At 36.5% G+C, this 9,653-nt stretch overlaps 1 long non-coding RNA gene across 2 annotated transcripts; it reads left to right on the top strand.

Annotated features, from left to right (window-relative positions):
* Positions 1-4,861: 4,861 nt before the first annotated feature.
* LOC138402975 (uncharacterized) lies at positions 4,862-6,752 on the top strand. 2 transcript variants are annotated; one of them, XR_011237283.1, is made up of 3 exons: positions 4,862-5,168; positions 5,624-5,774; positions 5,872-6,752. It is a non-coding gene; the product is annotated as an uncharacterized lncRNA (long non-coding RNA). The 2 variants fall into 2 exon arrangements; XR_011237284.1 differs by lacking the exon at positions 4,862-5,168 and adding an exon at positions 5,234-5,345.
* The last annotated feature ends 2,901 nt before the right edge of the window (positions 6,753-9,653 follow it).

The raw sequence follows: 9,653 nt of genomic DNA, 5'->3' as shown, positions 1-9,653 counted from the left end.
GGTAATACATTATCAAATTTCATTTCCGATCCTTCAGGAAATTCGGCCAGTAATAATGTGCAATCATGTTTAAGTATCTCCATTGAGAACAGCTGGCTTATTGAATATTTACATTTTCCTCGATGCCGCTTGATCTTACCTACCTACTTCATAAAGTGTACTTACTTTATAAGAATAGATAACGCCCGTAACTTCGTCCGCGGTGATTTAGATGTCGATTTTCCGTCATAAAATGCACCAAATAGGTATGATGCCGCAATATCGTTCATGTGGATTTACGTTTTAAAAAAATCACAAGTGAACTTTTTAATTTTCCGAGACAAAAAGTAGCCTATGACCGTCCCTGTGATGCCCTGTATACCAAATTGTTCCTATTATACCAAATTTTGTCAAAACCAGTAAGTTATACAGATGGACTGCGAAAAAGTATACTTTGATTTTTTATTATAAAATATTATGTTGTATAGAAATACCTACAACATATTTTATAATAAAAAATCAAAGTAAATCTGAACTAACCAAAACTGTACAAAGGAAAACTAGGATAAGATACCACATATCGATCTCGTACTCAATAAATTACAGTAGTAAGTTAACAGGGTCAGGAACTATTGGCATTGGGCCAACATCTTGACATATTCTGGTACTGCCTTTACAAGAGTGCTAAAGGCACACACACATGAAAACTTGCCTTTTTCGACGCGTGTTGTGTGTGAAAGTTGGAACAGCAAAGTTGGATTGATGGATGTTGTGCAAACTATTCGTAGTTATCGAATAATTTGCTCATTAATCTAAAGTGGTTTAATCCGCTTTGAGGATTAGTTAGGATTTAAATTTAATATGGGCCTCATAAGGAAGCTCAGATTACTCAGCAGGCGATGAAAATTGTTATAATCAGATTTATCTATGTTATCAAATCAAAAATGAGGAGATCCATAGAAGGATCAGAGTAATCAATATAACACAACGGGATGCGAAGCTGTTTATTATTATTCAGATACAAGTTTGCCCTTTACTGCAATCTCACCTGGTGGTAAGTGATGATGCAGTCTAAGATAGAAGCGGCCTAACCTGGAAGAATTACGGCAGTTTTTTACTAAACCCACACCCCTTTGGTTTCTATACGTCATCATACCGGATAGCTAAATCGCTTGGCGGCACGGCTTTGTCGGTAGGGTGGTAACTAGCCACGGCCGAAGCCTTCCACCAGACCGAACCAGAAATTTAGAAATTATAAAATTCCAAACCCTGCCGGCAATCGAACCCGGGACCTCCCACTAGGTGGGCAGGTGATATCAAACGAGTTGCAGCCGCTGGATTCAGGTGGCGCAAAATCGTCGCCTATGTCTAATTGTAGACACGGTATCGGTTGACGATCACGAAATTAAATATTTTGAGGGCGAGTTTCAGTCACAGGTAAATATTTGCCAACTATCAAGAACCTACTCATCTCAAACGAAACCCTGAGAGTCGCTTGACACAAGCGATACGACATACCTATGACATCCTCGCAAGCGACCTATTTCCAGCAGTGGTCAAAACAACGGCCTGACCATGTCGATAGAAAGAAAGAAAGAAAAACGTTTATTTTGTAAGTTGTACCGCACTTCACATATTATTATTATACCTAAGGCTAAGGGTCGGTTATCCCGGCGCTTCCACCACTTGGGCATCAAAGCCAAAATGCCTCAAGCAGAAGAAGCGCCGGAATAAACTGTGTCGATCGACTTATCGTATTTACAATACCAAAAAAAACTATCTCTAAAGTCTTAAGTTCGCTTTCGGTTTACGAATATATTGAAATACAGTTCTATACTAAGGTTTTTAAGATTCTCAAAAACTTTTATTTTTTATTTGTTTTTGTGGATGGTAAATTATTGTTTTTAGGGTTCCGTACCTCAAAATCAAAAGGAGAAACGGAACCCTTAATAGGATCACTTTGTTGTCTGTCTGTCTGTCGGTCTGTCAAGAAACCCATAGGGTACTTCCCGTTGACTAATACCATGAAATTTGGCAAGTAGGTAGGTCTTATAGCAGACATAAGGGGGAAAATCTGAAAACCGTGAATTTAGGGTTACATCACACAAAAAAAAGAATTGTGGTCCTGAACTAATAATTAGTAAGTATATCAAACCTATATCAAATGGGGTATCATATGAAAGGGCTTTACCTGTGGATTCTAAAACAGATTTTTGTTTATTTTTATGCATTATTTTGTTAATGAATGATCGTGCAAAATGTCGAAAAAATACGACTGTAGTACGGAACCTTCGGAGCCTGACTTGTACGTGGCCGGTTTTTTTCAATAGCCCCGTACTGAAATTGCGGATTTCTTGAGCACTTAATCGTTACTCAGTCCAGTGATTTACAAGTTGTTGTTTTCTCAAGTCGATGCGGTTGTCCGCAAGTGATGGATAACGGCTTAGTTGGTGATGTAAGTGGTTTTGTGGGCGACTTTGGTTTGAGTAAACTGCTATAACAATGCAAGTACATTATACATGCTATTCGTGTACTACAGTGACACCTGTTTAACTGAGCCCTGGATATGTGAGAAACTTTTGTTATTGATAATTACAACAAGGTCCCGACAACGAATGATTTTAAGCTTATTTCGTCGCACCAACCCATACCCAACCCAACCCATGTATATCCACGGAAAAAAAATAGTATAGCGCTTTCTCCGTTACGTTATCACATGCAAATGACAAAGCCAAATATCTCAGTGAGCGTTGACCATTTTGAGCCACCAATTAATCACAAACATGTTTTCAAAAACATTCGTAAGTAATTCAATTCAAAAATGTTTTCAAAAAAGATTCGAAATTCTATTCGGAAATATTAGGTTAGGAAAGAGTGCACTAGTTTTTGCGCACAGAATTGTGTCTTTTAATACTCCTGCTAGCTAGGCGCAAGGCTAATTTCCGATGATAATCATTTTAATTGTATGCATATTATAATAATAAAAGATAAAATGTACCTATAGCTTCTATTGTTCTTACGTTGCGTTCAGATAACAAAGACACAAAATTATAACGCGATAGTTTTTCATGACAGAGCAGTAACTGCACTTTAAAGGTGAGTGAGAAATAGGTGCAAGAGACAGAAAATTCATTAGAATAAGATAATGATCTCTTAATAGGTGAGGTGGTCTTCCAAGACTTTGTCTTGGCCCACGAGACCACTTGCATAGTGCAAGGTGCAATAATGACCAGGCCATAATAAATGGCGACTTTAATAGCTCTTTAATGTGCTTTAGGAAACTTTATTTAAAAATGTAACATTTTTAGTACCTACTTTACCTCTTGAAACTTTACCCTGAACATTCGGAGCTTACCAACAGTTGTGAATTACCGACGTAACTTTCCAGCCAAGATGGAAAATACTTGTTTGTTCTAAAACTTAAAAATACTAGTGGTTTGCACCGAAAGACGCAAAGTTCGCGTGAAAGTCTTTTTTTAAATTCATTATAGGCGCACGCTTGACCACGATCACACCTGATGGGAAATGATGATGTGGCCTAAGATGGGACACGTTTGCCTAGAAGGTGCCTATTCACTCTTGTTTTAAAGATACCCAGATTATAATTGGCAGGAAACACTGATCTAGGAAGAGTATTCCAGACCCTAGCCATGCGTATAAGGAATGATGACGCAAAGCGTTTCGTACGCGAAGATGGAATGTTGACGACATAGGGCTGGAAACTCGCCCGGTGTCTTGCGGTACGGTGGTAGAATGGTGAGGTGTTTTTAATATCACTTTATTAAGACAAAGTTACAGCTTTTAAGCTCTAAAGTTTTTCGTAAATTTTATTAATATCATTTTGGTCGCATTTTTGTCTATCATAATAATATATTAAGTCTGCCAATCCGCATTGGGCTAGCGTGGCAGACGCTTAAGTAACTTTACGCAAATCTGGTGTCATGCCTGCTCGCAAGAACTTGTGCATGCAAATACGGCTTAAAGTAGGTACTTAAGGAACTGAAGCCGTTAATTAGTGCCTGGCGATGAACTCATAGTTAGGCCACGTCAGCTTCTTGTATATTCACGGGTGTATGAGCATCTCTGCTAGTTCCTTTGACTAGGTATGTGGAAAATAAAAGTAGAGTAAGCCGCTAATGACGTGGCGTTGCGTTCCTCGTTTGCGCTACCGAAGAATAAGCTTTGGTTCTAAAGTTTTATGAATGGCGAACTTTCACCAGCCTTGTTGGCCGAGGTGGGTTCGCCTGTTTTATAGAGTAAAGGCGGAAAAATGCTAAAAATAAATAGAACGCCTGACGGAATGAACGGGCCCTATTATTAAATATAGCGTAGCCTATTTATTTCTACACTGAAAAAAAGAATCAACCAAACTAGTTTTGTTACTTAAATTTTAAACAAACTTTAGTCGTTAATAAATAAACTTTGACTATTTATTACATAACTAGTTTAGTGTGTGTTCTCAAAGGCAGTTGGGTTAATGTAGTAGGTTAATAAGTTACAAAACGTTTGGTTACTAGTAACTGAAACAACGTAAACCAATTAGTTTTTCTATAGCAACAAAACCGATGTCTAATACATAACATAACTATTTGCTTATTATTTATTTAATATTTGATCATATTTTACAAAACGTGTACATTTAGTGAATTACCAAACTTTTGTAGACATTAAAAAACTTAATAAATTTGATAATGACATGTTACTTTATTTATTATCTACAAAGGTTTTATAGGTGATACCCTATTTATTTTACTGATAACAACCGCACTAAATGCTGTATTAATATAGTCAAACTTTAATTACAAATAATCTAACAATTTCAAAAATAACAATCAAACTTTCTTTGATATTTTAGCCTGTACGTTGTCCTGTTTAAATTTTATTCAGTGATCAGTGAGTGTGTTTATTTGGAGTCAGCAAAAGGAGTGCCTCGTAATTAGTGTTTACACTATTGTTTCTACGGTGCGGTACGGTTTCTACAACAGGTGCCTAATGGTTTTCGTAAAAAAGTTGTACCGTACAGCGCCTGGCCGAATATTTAAGAACATGAGCGACTTCGCGGAGGCGGCAGTGTCTGACGAAGGCACAAAGCTGGCTGAGCCTGACAATATCAATCTTCTATGATATTATCATAGAAGATTATTAAAGTCGTGGGGCCTCGAGATGTACCTACATTCCGAAATTTAAAGGTATGTACCCTGGTAGTAAGTATATTCACAGTAGGTAATAGGTAGTTGTATGGTGGTTGCATCATCTTTTTTCTGCCCATACAAAAATTTAACTTAAAATAGTCCCGTCGTCGTGGGCTGCCCCTTTATCGACACCCTGATCCTGATTGTTGGAATATCTAGATCTAGACCTTCAAAGTAGGTGCATAAATTATAGTAGGGTATAATAAAGGACGGTTTATAAACTGTCTGTGTGCCAAATTTCATGGAAATTTTAGTGTACCTAGGCGTGATAGTGGAATGTGGAACTAACAAATATCCATACTTTCGCATTTTTAATACAAGTGATATTATATTTGTCCCGCCCGTTTTAAATGGTTTGATATGTACAGTGTTGCGTGTTTTTTTATGTAGGTACTTAGTGTGTATCAGCATTTAATCATTATTTCTGAATTATGTTTACAATTATATTCTAGAACATGGCATTGACTTTGAAACATTGTTAATGTTGGCCGAGGACAACAAAGGAACTGGTACCTATGATTGGACACAGCGAAACTGATAAAACAACTATCCACAGTTAAAAATATGCTAACAGATGCTTTTCCGTCAGACCAGCAAAGTGATGTAAGTACAATCTTCTTAGCATGTGCGAGTGTAGATTTAGCTCTCTGGTGTAGTCGTCCTTCTCTAAATAAATTAATTCTTTGTTTAATTTTTTCAGTGTCCTGTCCTGTGGATGAAAATATAGAAAAAGCAACTACAACAAAACGATACTTCAGATGATTTGGAGCTCCAGAAACAGAACAGATACAGAATGTGTATGTATAAATAAGTTTTGCAGGTAGGTAGGTACTTTAGTAAGGTTGAATTTTTATTTGTTTAATGCCAATTTAATGAAAACATATTTAATGAATAATGCATAATATTATATAATTGCTGTCAAATTACAAGTGAAGATACCTTCCTACTTAAAAAAACCATGTGTAATTTCATTTATGATGATTAAAAATATTTTTGTTAATGATAGAGTTATTTTTGAATGTATACAAATGACATCATAATATTATTAAATTTTTGTAGACTTGTTTTTATGACTGTAACTCAAATAACTGATTAATAATTAAGGTAAAATGCTATTTCGAAGCTATGTTATAAATAATACTGAAGCGGGTCAAATCATCCTCCTGGATAAAAAATAGATATTTCATACAAGAAGCCACTGCTCATTGGAAAACGTATGAAACAGCCCTTTTTAATTCTGGAAAATCGTCTCATAGTAAAAGCTATGTTTATGTTTCATCTGTAAGTTTTATAGGTTTGTATTTTTAATTTTGATATTGAGATTGTCAATTTTGATTAAGTATACTCGTACCTACCTATGTATGTGAGACGAAAAATAAATAAGTAGAAAGTAATGTATAATTTTATTTCAAATCAGTAACTTTAGCCAATATTAATTAACCAAACTGTTTAGTTATAACTTATTACTAATAAGTAACAAACCTAGTAGAGTAATGGTACGGTTCATGAAATCTAGCTTGTAATAGTATCTTTATTCTTATTTTTTTGTAACAGATGTAGTTTGTTACTGAAATGTAAATGTACCGATGGGTTTATTGGTTTTTGAACAAACAGACACAATATTGGTATAGGTTTACATTTTAGCTTGCAAATTACATCTACTGCAAAAAAATAAGTATGTAAATACTATAAGCTAGATTTCATTAACCATAATACCATTACTCAACTAGGTTTCTTATTTATAACTGAACAGTTCCCTACCATTACTCAACTAATTTAGTTACATATTACTAAACAGTTTGGTAACTACTAACACACCAAGATATCTTAATAACAATCACACTGTTCACATATCAGTAACAATAAAAAATAGTAATCCGTTGACAAAGTGTTTTGTAACCAAATGCACACCATTAGGCTACCAGTAGGTAAACAGTTTGTTAAATTGATACATAACATTTAACATATTAACAACATATCGACTTGTTAATAACAAACGCACAGTAAAGGTACTGTGGTGGCCCGGATGCGTGATCGTCAAATTTTCTTTTCAAACAATAAAATGGAAGGACATGTACTTCGTTCATAGTTAATCAAGTGGCTAATCAATCTAGTCAGTATGATAGATAGTAACTAAATCCCCTCTTTCGTAAAATAATAGGTCGGTGCTCGGTAGTGTACCGGTCATGTCACAGTACAATAACAGTGAGCGAATGCATTCAGGTACCTTGGCGGTACTTTCCTTTGTGAATTCGTTAGAATTCCTTTTCAAAATAGCTGGGTTCCTGGGGTAAACAGTGGTTGGCTTTTTTCGTCCCGTCCCATTATAGGTACTCGCGATGTTATTTAATGAATTTTGCCAATTAGATCTCGCGCAAGCGTAAGACTAAGGCTGATCGAACAAGTATGAAATTAGGGTTTTCCGAAACGGGATGAGGGAGATAATTATGCCGCCCAAGTGCTAGACTAGAAATTCTAGTCTCTAGCCCATTCTAACCATCGTCCCGTAGCATTGAGATTATCCCTACGCTGTTAAAACAGCCTTGATATCAAGTTATGGGGGCTGCACAGAGTTGGTCCTTTTATCACGCTGAGAAGCGGTTATATCCTCGACTGACAACTAGTGCCAGGAGCTAACTATGTGGGCTTAGAGCCCGCCCCATGTACCATGGATTTTGATATATATATAAATTGTTATGGTATGGTTTTTGACTTGGCCAAGTCAGGTCGAACCAACTCATTCGTGCTGGGGAGGGCGTGTTTGGTATGCCCAGACGATGCCGCTAGCGGTTGCCCATCAGGAACAGCCAAGCTATGATAGTCGAACCCAAAGGTAAGACGATATGTATATATATATGTTGTCACTATACCAAATGCCATTCGCCCCGTTATGTACTTAGACTCAGATGAAAAGTATGTTTACTTAGCACTTTCAACTCATTGAAGTCTCCAACAGCAGCTAGATCCTCCTCTCGTTTCAATGTCGTTGTCTCGTACTAAAGCTAGCAATTTAAATTATGTGCTAGTACAGTATTTGCAAACGGTAGCTTACTAAGGTGATAGCATTCTATCTTGTCTAGATTAAGATATCTACAGAGACCTATTCCTGTATTAACTAGCTATGGAAGGTATTGGAAATAGCTCTTTATCCTCGGGTTAGTATGAGGTTAAGTTCATCAATAATTCTAAGAAAGAAATGAACCTTGTGTGGCAAAGAGGTAGTTAGTTCCTCTCGTCTATTGTTTCACACTGTCTATTGTCTCTATAATGCTAGGTAGGGTAACTCATTTCACGAAAGCGTCAAGCGGTAAGGGCTCATATCACATAGGTAGGTAGTAATAATATTATTACATTGAGCTATAATTTAATCTCTTGTTTGACTCAGACCATAGATCGATGTAGCCCCTTATCTCTTGACCTCTTTTGAAAAACCAGACTAATATTATAATAAATGAAAGAGGTTGGATAATTCAAAATCTATTTATTGTACTTTACTTTGTTAAATGTATTAGTCAAATCTCTGATGGAGCAAAACTCTACTCTGACCATTAGAAGAAAAGCCTTTTATGTTATTCCTCTAATGGTCAGGCACTCTATTCAAAAGCCATGCTACATTTTCAAGGGAAAATAGAGTGCCAACAAAAAACCCTTGGGCTGATGTTATATACACATTGTATAACTAAATTACAATTATGTACAATAATCTTAGAAGTACAGTCTATAAGCTACAGTCTTACGGAACCTTTTTACAACTCATGGAGACACGAAATACAGACATGTTTTATTACAGCGAACATAATAATCATATCCGAGGACATCGTAAAAGCAACCTATCTTGGCTTTCACAAATTTAACATTTCTATGTTAGGTATTTCCGGATCGCGGCTAGGTCTGTAACCACTAACCCATTGGGTGCACTTGACCCATGCTTCCTTGAACATTATACAAGCCAGCAGTATTAAGAAGATTAGAAATAAGCTCAGACAAGTTTGATCTAAGCCATTCCAGACTTGTAGAGGTAATTTATTATCCATGTCGATAGTATACTCGCTTCTATTACTTTGAAAATCACGTTCTATATTTAATTCCGGCAAGCAATTATATGTTGTAATTTTAAGAGATCCTCGGATATTACATAATAAGACAGTTTAAGTTGTACATTACCCATAGACTGGAAAGTGTAGACCGTCTTGCTTAACACTGGCTTTAATTAATTTCCACTTATCGACTTTATACAGATATTAAGGATAAAAGGTACCCGGACAAACTCGTTAAACAAAGAGATTTTAAGGAAGGAAGGCCGCTCGGAAACGTAGAGCTTCGTCGTGGCACTCCCGCGTCACACTTCTGTCCCCTTTGCGAGGTTGATTCGAACTGTCCTGTGCGACTCCTGCGTTTCCTTCTGCCTGTCGTCTCCCCCGCTTCCGAGTTTGTCCCCTCTCGCTTCCTCCAAACTATCGCCTTCTCTGTCAACAAAAATCA

This window comes from Maniola hyperantus, chromosome 11 (assembly GCF_902806685.2).
Source record: "Maniola hyperantus chromosome 11, iAphHyp1.2, whole genome shotgun sequence".
Lineage (NCBI taxonomy): Eukaryota > Metazoa > Arthropoda > Insecta > Lepidoptera > Nymphalidae > Maniola > Maniola hyperantus.
This window is presented reverse-complemented; position numbering and strand designations above follow the sequence as displayed.